The 13142-nt window shown below is 41.6% G+C and overlaps 1 protein-coding gene across 6 annotated transcripts in view; it reads right to left on the minus strand.

Moving 5' to 3' along the window:
* Positions 1-13142, minus strand: part of CEP112 (centrosomal protein 112) — a 276328-nt gene that overhangs the window by 87481 nt on the left and 175705 nt on the right. The window lies entirely within an intron of this gene.

Below are 13142 nucleotides of genomic sequence, written 5' to 3' on the forward strand. Positions count from 1 at the left end.
GTGCAGACAGAACAATTTTAACCTGATATGGCCCCTAAAAGCACACTACAGGTGTGACCAAACACAAGTGCATGACTGCAGAACACTTTATAAGGGCCCAATTCCATGAAAATCAGGACTGTCGTTACATGAGGGTTCAGATGAAGGCACTCTGAAGTGGAGTGCCCTCATTAACTTGTGTCTGTGCTTGCTGGGAGCAGGGCTCAGCTGACGCATGCCAACACAGCTCCCAGCACTGTTTTCAGAGTGGGAGGGGGGGAAGGGAGCACAGGGAGGTAATTCTGGGGGTTGTCCAAATGCTGCTAGCGGGTGGGACAGGTAGATTGGAGCACCACCCATACCCACACTCCAGCGCAGCTGGGGAAACCCCAGAACAGACCTCCTTCCCCTGACTTCTCCCCTTCCCATTCTGAAATCAGCACCGGGAGCAGTGCTGGCATGTCAGCTGAGCCCTGTTCCCGGCAAGTATGGGAGCTGGGAGGTGGAGCTAGGGGAAGAGGCTGCAGAGACTCAGCTTCTCTCCCTGGATTGGCTCCAAATTGGAGCTCGATCACCCGTCCTCCTGACCCAAAAAACTAATGTCTGTTGGGTCAGGAGGATCAATCTAACTCATGGCACTGTCTGTGAGGCACCATGAGTTAGACACAGCTGCACTTCTGCCTGTGCCTTATGTGACTTAAGGTCTTAAATTAAAAAGACGGTTAAGCATTGTACTACTATACATAATACCATCATTCAAGAAGAGGGTCAATTATAAAGCTGTCATGACCCAAAGGCATGATTTTGTGTGTGCTTCAGCACCAGAATTATCCCCGCCAAGTTGCAGCTTCATTGCACGGGAGAGTTTCCTGTTGCAGAGGAAAACCCCGGTGCAGGGACGAGTTTCCCGCCTTTTCTGCAGCTTCTTTTGCAGAGTGCATTGCTCATGTTGCAAGAGGAATGCACGTTGCAAAAGAGTTCCCGCCACCAGTATGTAAATTCGTTCCCTGCTATTGGCTAGTTTTACATTATTCCCACGTGGCGGCTAACGATTGGCCTGTTAGCCGTATAAGAGGCTTGAGCAGTTTCCGCCCAAGCCGAAGAGGACTCCACATCCATCTCGTGGGGACTCTGAATACACGGCAGGGTAATAGAAACCCTGTGTGAGATTCAGAGGAGCGTGGCGACCTGATCCATCGCCCACCTCTTCCCGTCTTCAATCGCAACTTTTATAAGACGTACCTACGATTCTGATTTTGGTGGCTCGTTCACCCAGAGCATCCAGGGCTCTGTACCGTGGAGCCTAGCAACCTCCACGAGACCGTCTGTGTTGTCTGTCTGTAACCGCAACTCAAGCAAGTTTTCCACCTTACACCACTGCCATCTCGGTGTAAGTAAACAATCTTTAAAACTACCGCTAAGCGTTTGTGCCTAATTCCAGCTCGACGGCCTTCCCTCTCCAACCCGGCGTGCCCGGGCTGCTGGCCACAGCCCACGTGCAGCACGGAAAAGGGCTCGGGTCGCTCCCAGCCCGCACAAAAGCCACAGGACTAGCAGCAGGGAAGCATTTTGTACGTATCCTTCTAAGTGTTCCCGAATGGCAATGAATTAAAGGTTTGTGGCCAAATTCACAAGTTGATGTGCAACAGTTAAAGTTACATAGCAGTAAGTGGGTTAAAATGTACACATGGCGAAGGTAAAGGAACAGGGAAAGCTACACCTTTCAGTTTCCATTCTCTTTAGGTTTCAATTCTCTTGCTCTCTCAGTTGTTTTTCTAACTGCACCTTTCTTTTCTAGGCCTTTAGGCCAAGTACAGACAGATAAAAAGCCCAGGACTGAATCAATTCAGTCTTGACAGGTTAGTCTAAGCTGTGTAGATTGAACCAATAAGCAAGTGAACAGACATTCACTTTTGATTCAGGAAATACATCCACATGCCTGTAGTGGCCTAGGCCAGAAGCCAGGGGGCACTAGAGCATGCCTCCTTCCCCAAGCTGGAGCAGACAGCTTGGGGCAAGGCTAGCCTGCCCATCCTGCAAAAGGGGGTTTATGGGGGAGGTGCAAAGCATCCTGGGATGCTGGGGGACTGTGAGTTAACTTGAATCTGTAGGGGATCTGGGACAGAAGTTCAATACACAGACTGAACCTGAATCAGTTAAGTATGATACTATATCCATCTAGGTTTATCTTAAATTGGCTTCAGCCATTTTGAAAGTGGTTTATGTGCAGTGAACTTCTGTTGTGTTACAGATTTGAACCAATTTCCAATCACTTATACCGATTTATAAAAGTTCTCTACCTAGCCTTAGAGTATAAGATGAACATTGTTAAGTCACCTTATTAATACAGAATTTATACATCTTTACTCATTTGAGCTTGGAGTTTTTTTAAGTGCTGCATTTGCATAAGTATGTAACCCTGGAATAGCACAAGGAGTAATGGTTTTAAATTGTAGCAAGGGAAATTTAAGTTGGATATATGAAAGAACTTCCTCACCTTGAGGATGGTTCAGCATTGGAACAGGTGACTCAGGCTGTGGACTCTCCATTTGTAGATGTTTTGAAAAGCAGGCTACACAGATACTTGACTGGGATGGCTTAGTCAGGGATGATCCTGCCTTGAACAAGGGTTTGGACTAGATGTGACCTACTCAGATCCCTCACTATCCAACTCTCCTATTCTATGTCTTCATGGAATTTCTTATTTTAGCAAATAAGACTGAATACAAAGTTCTGATGGTCAGACTAGAGCTTCATACATCTTCTTCACATGAATAGTGAATGTATTTAGGAAATTAAGAGATTTTCAAGGTTAACAACACCAAGGTTGTGGTTCCATTTTGGATGAAAAACACTTGCAGGTGCCTACTATCTAGGCATAAACTATGATACTTCATATAGCAGAATTTTCAAAATGTGGATAATTGTTCCATCTTGCTTACGCTGGGCTTTAATTTTCAAAATATCTATTTCTCTTATAAGACCCATGATTTTAACTAAGCTTTGCATTCCACACTGTCTATCATACACTGAGCTCCTTTAGAAGACAGCAGATTGTCTCCTTGGAAGCACAGAACAAAGTAACCAGAGATAATGTGATGCATACAAAAATTATATTCGATTGTTCTTATTGATCGAATAATTTCTAGTAGGTTTTTAAAGGTCGTTTCCCTCAATACATTTCCATCCTGCAACAGTAAAGTAAAATTGTTCTAATTTTAATAATTGTAATATGTAGCTTAGCAAGCATAAATATTTTCTATTCATGTATAATTTTGAACAAGAACATTTTCTCTGAGTGTTGACATAGGAGAATTTTATTAACAGTATGCTCACAAGAAATTTCAGTTCACTGGGATCCATTTATGGCTCTGTAATAACCATGAGATTTTAAAACGATGTCTAAAAATTATAGCTACTTGCAGATGTGGGGGAAAAAAACCAAAAAAACCAAAATGGCACTTTACCTTAAATTTGGCTCTTTCCCACACTGAGCCCAGCGCATACCCAGAAGAGGCAGTGTGTTGGTTGCACTCAATTTTCCCAATGTCTGTACAGATCGGGCACTTTAGTGGGGCTTTTTTGGTGCTTTTATCTAATACCTGACTGAATCAGCTTTAGCTAGAAGCACTAAAAAGCCCCACTGAAGCACCTGATCTATACAGACACTGTGGAGCTGGGTTGAAGTAATGCACTGCTGCTTCCAGTAAAGCACATTTTCTTCTCCATATCTGTCATCACCCTATTAGACAGCTACATCTCAGCCCCATAAATGCTGCTGCCAGTTGTGGCTTTTAGATCACGATACTGCTCTCTTCTCTAAGTTATTCTCTTCTCTGGATGTCTATACTAGAGGTGGGTCATCCAGTCTATGGGGCTTCTCATGGTCCAGATAACCCACCACCAGATCCAGCCTGCAGGGCTTTGCACAGCTGCCAAAGCTACTGTGCTGGCCAACCTAGCACTCGGGGGATTAATACTGTCACCGCTGTTTGCCCTACCACTGAATTTCCAGTTTGCAATCTCCATTAGGCATACAAACCTGCGGCAGCTGGGCAAGTGTGGAAGTCTTTGTAAGAAGCTGCTCAGGCTGGATCCAGCAGTGTGCTGTCTGGCCTGCAAGAAGCCCTGTGGGCTGGGTCCAGCCATCCAGTTCAAATGAGTTTGACATCCTTGGTCTATACCATAGCATCTGCAGTCATCTAAACACATGATGTTTAACTTCTTTTCTGTGCCAGAAATATCTCTAACATCTGTGAACTTTGCTAGCATCTACCAACCTTTGAAGAAAAAGGAAGTGATTACCTAAAAACATGTACTACATTTCTGACCAAAGCTGATACCTGAATCAATCAGAAATGTTGCATTACACACTGGTGTACACGCTCAGATAGATTCATGTTACAGTTAAGTATTGACCTCTCTCAGAAACTACTTATACAACATTGCTTTTCTCTCCACATTTTCTTGATTATTCCTTGAATTGCTCTCCTTTATGTTAAAGTTAAAACCGTGGGAGTGCATGCATACAGAGAAAATGCATTAAATGTGTGCAAAAGCATGACATTGACTAAACATTTTAGAAACATCAGCATTATTTCAAACACACACTCTACATAATGTAATTTGTACCAAATCCTTTTCTAGTCTTTTCCTCTGTGCATGATTAATTTTTTTATTAAATCTGTATACATACCAACATGTAAAGTACATTTCAATATATAATTATAATCTACCGTATACCATTTATAATTCCTCTGGAAAACAGTTATGGCCTTGAGCTAAAACTAAACGCCAAAGTTACTGGCTTTTATTTGAGTGAAAAAATGTTAAATTGGTGAAGTTAAATGGTTATAATTTCTATAGGATTTTATGCTTTGTATTATGGGCAGACATATGTAATGTTTGTTTTTAACTAGTTGCTCTATTACAAATCTTGCTTGGAATTTTACCCATTAGCCCATAATGGATGAGGAAAGGTTTTTGTTATTGCTGTTGTTTAGGGGTTTTATGCTAAGTAAAACTGTAAAACATTACATCCTCCAAATTATTCCTAAAAAGATAAATGCTTAGAATTAGGACCCAAAGCCAACCTGGTGCATTCTACGGAAAATCCATTCATAAATCATACTGGGAGCCAAAGTGGAGTGCTGGCGAGTTCCAGAGTCAACTGTGATTTCTCTCTGCGCTATTCAGTCCTGCATCCAAAAACTCTAACATAAAAGCATCAGTCTACTTACTGGCATAACTCAAACTTTTTTCCAGTGGCACAAAGCAGAATAAAGGACTCAAGTCCCCAAATTCGTGGACTGAATTTTATAGGTAAAGTATAAAGGTAATTAACATGCAAAGGAGCATTAATGTTGGACCTAGTAGATGGCAAAAACAGAGGTTGGTTCTAGTAGGAAAAAAGAAAGAATCTGGAGACAGGGTGATGGCAGCGAAACTAATAAGATTAGAGAAGTCCTTTTGGATCAACTTCACTGCTAGTAAGATGATTTTAAGAGACATCTGATCTCTCCAAACTGACTGGAAAAGCTTACACTAACACAAACTGTGTCTGTGATCCCCAAATGCCTTAAAATAAACCCAGGTTCTCAAAGCGAGAGGTTTTTTTTTTAAATAAACAATGTCATTGGTGTAGTAGATTACAAGTGAGCAACCTATTACAATGAAACAATCTTTTGCAACCCACAAACCTTAAATCTACTGATGGAAATGAATGCAAATTATTAAAGCGTTTAAGAAAGGCTCATCTATGTTAGTTGCCAAGTTTGATCAACCACTATCAAATCCTAAGGAGGTTAGCCAAAGTTAGCATGAGTAGGAAGAAAAAAACCCCAAAACATAGCATGTATCTTCACATTTTCTCAATTCTAAGGCTAGGGACAGAAATTACACATAAACCGGTATAAGTGATTGACAACCAGTTCAAAGCTGTAACACAACAGAAGTTCAGTGCACATAAACTGCTTTCAAAATGGCCCAAACTGGTTTAAGATAAGCCTGGATGAATGTAGTATCAGACTCAACTGATTTAGGATAAATCAGTATATTGAACTTCTGCCCCAGATCCCCTCCAGATTCAAGTTAACTTGCATCCCGGTTAACCCAGCATCCTTTGCATCTCCCCTGCAAGCCCCTCCCCCACTCGCATAACGGGTGGGCTAGCCTTGGCTCATGCTTAATTTTTTAGGGGCCCTGCGGGCCAGACAGAACGGCCTGGTGGACTGCATCTGGCCCGCGGGCCACATTTTGCCCACCCCTGATTTAGCTGAGTGGGTAATGTCTGTTTCTGTACCAAATGAATAAATATTCTATATCCTTGCGGAAATATTATAAAAAAGGTGGGTCAGAAACCCACAGCAATTTGCCACTGAGAAGAAAAAAGTTTACTTCACTATGACCTATTTATAATGACTTGCTCAATATTCTGAAGGTAGATGCATGCTGCCTCTTAGCTTTGAAGAGTAAACTGTGTAATAAAGTAGACTGCTAGAAAGCAACTGAGACTGAAATGCACCATTCAGGCCTCGAACCTTACTGCAGTTTCATTTAATGGAATGGAGTTGGGAGAAGGAAGGTGCAGATGACTAGTAACCTATTAAAATACAGCAGAGCATTTAACTTTAAGCATATGATCATAATCATTGGCAGCCATCACTCTTGGGAGACTATGGAGATTGTGCCTTTGGTGGGTTACCAGGTACCACCACAGGTTCTTGAGTGGTTGAGTCCAATGCATGACAAGCAGACCCTCCAGCAAGTTGCACATACAAACTCAGTTGGGTTTGCACTGGCATGCTGAGTACCATCTTGTCTTGCCTGCCTCTGACACCTCTTTTCTATCTCATCATTGACTGTCTCCATTTCAAAGAGACATAGGCTTTGCTTCACAGCAGCTTTCCACTCACAACAGTCCAAAGCCATTAATTCCAACAAAACAGAGTTTGGGTCATCCAAACGGACGTTTGTCAGTGCCCACCTCACCATATAGTATGTCACCAATATAGTATGTCCTTGGGAATTGAGCCACTGCTCATACAATTCACATGTCCTAACCATCGGAAGCATTTCTGTTTCTGGAGCACAAACACAGGGGGTATCTTGGCCTGCAGTGAAGTTGGAGATTCTGTCACACCACTGTCACACCATGGAAACTATTCAGTTTTCTTTCTTCCTTGGCATAAGCAATTCCTGTTTCACTGCCATACAATAGAGAGCTAAGTACACAAGTGCTGCAGACTAACATCTTTGTTGAAAGAGTGAGCGCTCTGTTTTTCCAAACTCTCTTTTGAAGTTAAGCCATGGCGTTGCTTGCCTTTCCAATGCGAGTGTTAATTTCGGCTTCCAAGCCAAGATTTTGTGAGACGGTGGAGCCCAAGTAAGTGAATTTTTCAACCACTTCCAGGCTTTCATCATTTATTCTAACTTCAGAAGGGTGGTCAACTTGTTGACTCATGACTACTGTCTTTTTTAGGCAAATAGTCAGACTGAAATCATCACAAGCACGAGAAAAGCAATCCATGAGACTGCAATCTTACTTCATAAGACTTCGAGACTCTGCGCTCATGTCCCCCTTACTAAAATGGATGCGAGTGAGGACCGGTAATCCCAAACCATGGTAACAAGATGTTGCCATTTGAGAAACAAAGGTTCTACCCCTCCTCAAACACCCCATATACCTTGAGCATATGAATAGTCGTATAGGTAATGGTCCCTAAAATCACAGACTAAATGTTCACAGTCTGGAATATTCCACCCTAGTCAATCTTACCTAAACTGTTAGATATTCTGTGCCATGTACCTGAAAGTTCTCATCAGTTGAAAACAGAAGTTTAAAATAGTAGTTAAATAACCACAATTTTCTTTATTAGCAAACGCAGGTCTATAAAGGGTTAGGAAATAGATATAACTGTTTCCACTATCATAAAACACAAGCAGTCTATCAGACAAGAGGACGCTTAAAAAAAGCAAACACATACCATTTGTTTGCAGCTGTAGGCAAAGACAAAAGTACAGTTATAAGAACTTCAAAGACATGCAAGAGCTTTTTGTTTGTGTTTAAAGAAAAATTGGTTTATATTAACTAACCGTATCACTTTATTCTCATTGAGTCATACTCATGATCTTATTCTAGTTGCAGGGAGGCTACCTCAATAAGGACCTTGGGAACTGGCCCTGATCCTATAGTGCTCCTGAACTCCACTCTGTAGTATTGAAGGGGAGAGGAGTAAAGATGACCTCATACCAACTTTGTTGCTCATTAATTCTACAGTGAACTGGGAGCAGTTTTTGTGCTCGATATAACAGGAGATTGCACGGCTGATCCAAAGGGCAGATCTAACCGTAACTGTTTAAACTAAATGCATGACTCCATAAATCCAAAATGGCTATGTTTACACTCAAAATTTGACAGTAGTGATTTAAGGACATCTTTTAAATATAGCTTTATAATTAACTTTATCTCCATGCTAATCAATCGAATTCATTGTTTTTTACCAAAGGAACTTTCTGTTGCAACTGGTAAAATGAGTAATTTGTCAGTAAGATGAGCCCTTAAATATTGTTGTGTATCCTCAAGCTTTTTATCGATTTATGGAAAATTATCATATTTAGCTGAATCTAAGCTGACTTCAAATTTAACCCCCCTACCCCCCTCCCAAATACTTAGCTAGATGCTATACACAGAAAATGATAAGTGTTATAATTTTCCATATATAGAATCTAATTATTGGAGGGCCCTTTTCAATTTGTCCACCCTCCTGATGAGGTGGGAAAAGCAGTGGGGAAAGCAGGAAAGCTGATACTTCCCCCCACTGCTTGACAAGAAAGCCTGTAACAATAGCACAGCCAACATAATTAGCTCTTTTGCAGTACCAATTTTCAGTGATACTGCAACCTGATGCTGAAAAAAAGCAATGTAATATCAGTAAAAGTGAATCGGAACTAAAACTTCAGAAACAGGTGCATGGAACACGTGGAATATCATGTCAACTGACATGAACAACCGGAATAAAATACTACTTTTCATCTAGGAAACAGAAAGAATATTTTTTCCTTTTTTCTCCAAGCCTAGAATGAACCTCTCTCTGCAGTATGGAAGCAAATAAATAGTACTCAGCTAATGTAGTTCTTAACCTTTGTTCCATAAGGTCTGAAAGTGCTACAGAGAAATCCCCTGAAGTGAGTGCACCATGTCAGTCAATTTTGATTCAGCAAGATTAGGAAGCAGGGCTGATAAACTCGAATGGAATACAAATATATATTTGGCAAGACAGATTGCTTGAAGGGATATCAAATGAAGAAAACAGGATGATGCAGAAGAGGTGAGAAAAGGAAGAGATGGCAAACTGTAGTTATGAGAGGTAGTTATCCATGTTAGCCTGAAGTCGAGTAGGAAGTCAAGTGAGTAATTTAAATACAAAAGGTGGGAAAGGAGGAGGGAGAAGAAGTGGGGAGGGAAGAAGGGAGAAAGGGATAGTGCAAACAAGCCATAGAAACACAGGGATCACAAAAGCGAATCCAGGTAATGGGATAAGAATCTGCAGTCCTCATTTCAACCAAACTTAGCATAGTCCAGCAGGTGGATGACTACAATTCTTGTTCTACAATTTCCCATTCAAACTGTTTTTAAAACATTTGCTGCCCAAGAACAGCGATCCTGAGGTCCGCTATGAAACGTCCAGGGAGATTACAATGTTCTGCCCCAGGCCTTTGCGTCTATAGTTGATGTAGCTATTACATTTATGCAAACAAAAGGTATTATAAAAGGTTGCAATGAGCGCTAACTCGATGCCTTTGAGCATGGCATCACGTTGCTACGTGAACGTTTTAAGAAATCTACCTAATTTCTGATATACAAACACATATTCAATGGACTCGGCTCAAAAGTGTATAACTATTCAGACAAGTCTTTTTCTTCTCGACTCGCAAGTTCCATACAGTAACACTGCAGAAAACATGAAATTGCTACCACGAGCTCTTTAGCAAAAGGTGTCTATATCTGCAGCTTTGCATAGACTATGTTGGACAGTTGGTAACAGAAGAGAATTGAAATATCAAGGGGAAAACCATAGTAACTGGGTTGTGCTGGATAATATTCACAGAGGGTTGAAATCTCTTATTTTTACTGTAATCAACATCTCTGAATGCTCCTAAAATTGTTGTCAGTTTAATAGTTTATAAAATGAGGCTATGCAAGAGCAAGTCAATCCTTGCGGATGTAGTCAATAAGGCTGAAATGTTCCTGCAGGAATGGATATCTCGGTGACTACCAAGGGATCCTACAATGCAAATGCTATGATGAATTCCTACTAAAGGAACGCATTTTCATCTGAAATCAATTTGAGACTAAATGGCAACTATACAACTATGTCTTATATGCTAGATACTTATGCTGTGTATCCCTCTTCTTCCCTTTCTTGCTGGCAGGAACTACACTGTTCCTTTCATGCTCTCAAATTATACGACACATCTTGTTCCTGATGCTTCTATATTTCTGTTCTGACTTCTTGATGCAAGCCCTCTTCCCTACTGGTATTCAAAGCAGCAACTCAAGAGCTGGTTGTTGGGGGAGACAGGCCACAGAAGTCGGTATGCCGGGGAGGAGGTTTCAGAAGCTGGAGAAGTTCTTTCTCTCAATTCTTTTTTTAAAATAGCTTACAGATATGTCTTAATCTCTTGAACGATTCTTCTTTAGACATCGTAACAATGCTCCATGGAATTCAATGGAGCTTTGCTGTTAATTTCAATACAAGAAGTAGCCGGCCTCAAACCTGCAAGCAGAGCATGTTTTTTGATGTCAAGAAGGGCTATGTGGATTTGTACCCAGCTGTTACGTATTCAAAGAACGTTCCTAGTATTTAGCCTAAAATTATCTTCAAGAGCTTCCACAGTTTTTTTCCTTCAAAAGACAAAATCCCTCTTGCCCAATATTTATCTTCATTTAAATCTCTTCTTGCAATTTCACCAAAAAAGGAAATTGTTGCACAATATTGTTGCACAATATTGTTGCTGTTGCATATGTGTAGTTAAACAGCAGCCACTTTCTACCCTAAGGGTGGCTACATTTCAATGCATGAATGGAAAGTTCACAAAACACTGCTCACAGTTTACAAATCAGTTTATAAAATACAAGGATTAACCTTCTTTGAATGGAAAAAGTATTATGTAAACCAAAGCCATGTTGATTAACCAGGATGACAGACAAAACAGTGAAGGCTCTCTACAATCACACAGTTGAATGATCATTACTAATAACATGTTATGTCGAAATGATAAGATGGCAATGATGAGCGGGAAACATTTTGCTGTTGGTGTTTAGCTTTGGAAAATCCCAAATTCCAGTATCAGGACGTTAATACACAGGCAACATTTCTCATCTTCCAAATGTCTCCCTGACATCTCTTTTGAAAATATCTTCTGGGACTTGTAAAGTAAGGTGTTTTGCTGCTAATTTACATAATTCCTCCACTAATTTTAACAGCATTAAGATGTTTACAAATGTCAAACCTCTTATGGAAGATACTTTACATGGACTGCTTTATATTTCTGTCTGTTCTAAACTCTTTAGCTACTTGATGTGAATTTGTTCAAGGTGCATCCATAACTTGCACAATCAGGCTCATTTTCTATAATATTTTGGGCTGTGTTTTTTTATCACCATGCTACACAATGAATGGTGTTGTTGTGGACTTCAATGTAGCTCTTTCTTTGTTCTCAAGCTCTGTACTCTCTAATTCGTTTCATGTCTAAACTTTTGCTTTCTGTATTTAACCACAAGAAATGGTCAGCAACTTTCATGGTTGGATATATGGAGTTCTTTAGTGGTGCACGTGTTATACCTTGTCTTTCTTTCCTCTACACAGTACGCATCTTCCTGAAATATGGTAGATCTTTGACATAGGAAGTGCAGTAAATAGAAGTCTTCATCTGCTTAGACCCTTGTGGGTCAATCAAACACAACCATATATCTTAAAATTATTCTAGTTACTTGTCGTTAAAAGAGTGACTCTTGGATTATTAACTAGCATCACAGGCAAAACAATTACGATCAGAGTTTTCTCATTTTCAAACATTCTACTATTCTACTTTAAGGTCATATGTAACAAAGACTAAGGATGTCATCCTCCTGCTTTACTCGGCCTTGGTGAGACCTCAGCTGGAGTACTGCATCCAGGTCTAGGCGCTGCACTTCAAGAAGGATGTGGACAAGCTTGAGAGAGTCCAAAGGAGGGCCACGGGCATGATTAGAGGCCTGGAGAGCAGATCATAGGAGAGGCTGAAAGACATGGGACGGTTCAGCTTGGAGAAAAAAAAGACTTAGAGAGGACTTTGTGCCAGCCTATAAATATATAAGGGGCATACATCAGGGTCTGGGGGAGCATCTGTTAGGGCACCCCAGGGGAACACAAGAAACAATGGACACAAACAGCTCGAAGATCACTTCAGAATGGACATAAGGAGAAACTTCTTTATGATTCGAGTGCGGAGGGTTTGGAATAAACTCCCCCCCAGAGGTGGTACAATCACCTATCCTGGAGATCTTTAAAAAACGACTCAATGTGCACCTTGCTGGGGTCATCTGACACTAGCAGTCCTCCCTGCCCAAGTGCGGGGAGGGGGAAGCTGCACCTGATGATCTCGTGAGGCCCCTTCCAGCCCCTAACAGCTATGAATCTATGAAAAGCTCAGCTTTCCAGTGATAAAATAGGAATGTCAAGGCGGGGTCCTCCAAGGAGGGCTGTGATCTCCTTAAGGCCCCCTCTTCTGTGCCAAGTCGGCCCAAGGGCACCCTCAGATTCTTGCCCGCCACGTCTTTGATGTTCCAGTATATTAGGGAAGCTGCCTTATGTCTTCTTGGACACGGCCTGCTGTAACCTCTGGCCCCGTGGACTCCCGGACCCCTCGTGGGTCTTGTCCTGCAAACAGGTGCTTCAGAGCACCCTAGCCTTATGGGCTATGCGTGGCTCCAACCACCCCTTTCACCACACCCCAAGCCTCGCAGCTGGAACAGATGTTGTTCGGTCTTGTACATTGCCCGTCTCTCGGGCCTCCTCTATGCACTTGCCCGCTCTCTGGGGCCTACTGTGTACACTTGCCCGCTCTCTGGGGCCTCCTCTGTTGTGCTGCCCCGTCTTGGGCTCTCCGAGCCCACTCCG

Source organism: Alligator sinensis, unplaced genomic scaffold (assembly GCF_000455745.1).
Source record: "Alligator sinensis unplaced genomic scaffold, ASM45574v1 scaffold282_2, whole genome shotgun sequence".
Classification (NCBI taxonomy): domain Eukaryota; kingdom Metazoa; phylum Chordata; order Crocodylia; family Alligatoridae; genus Alligator; species Alligator sinensis.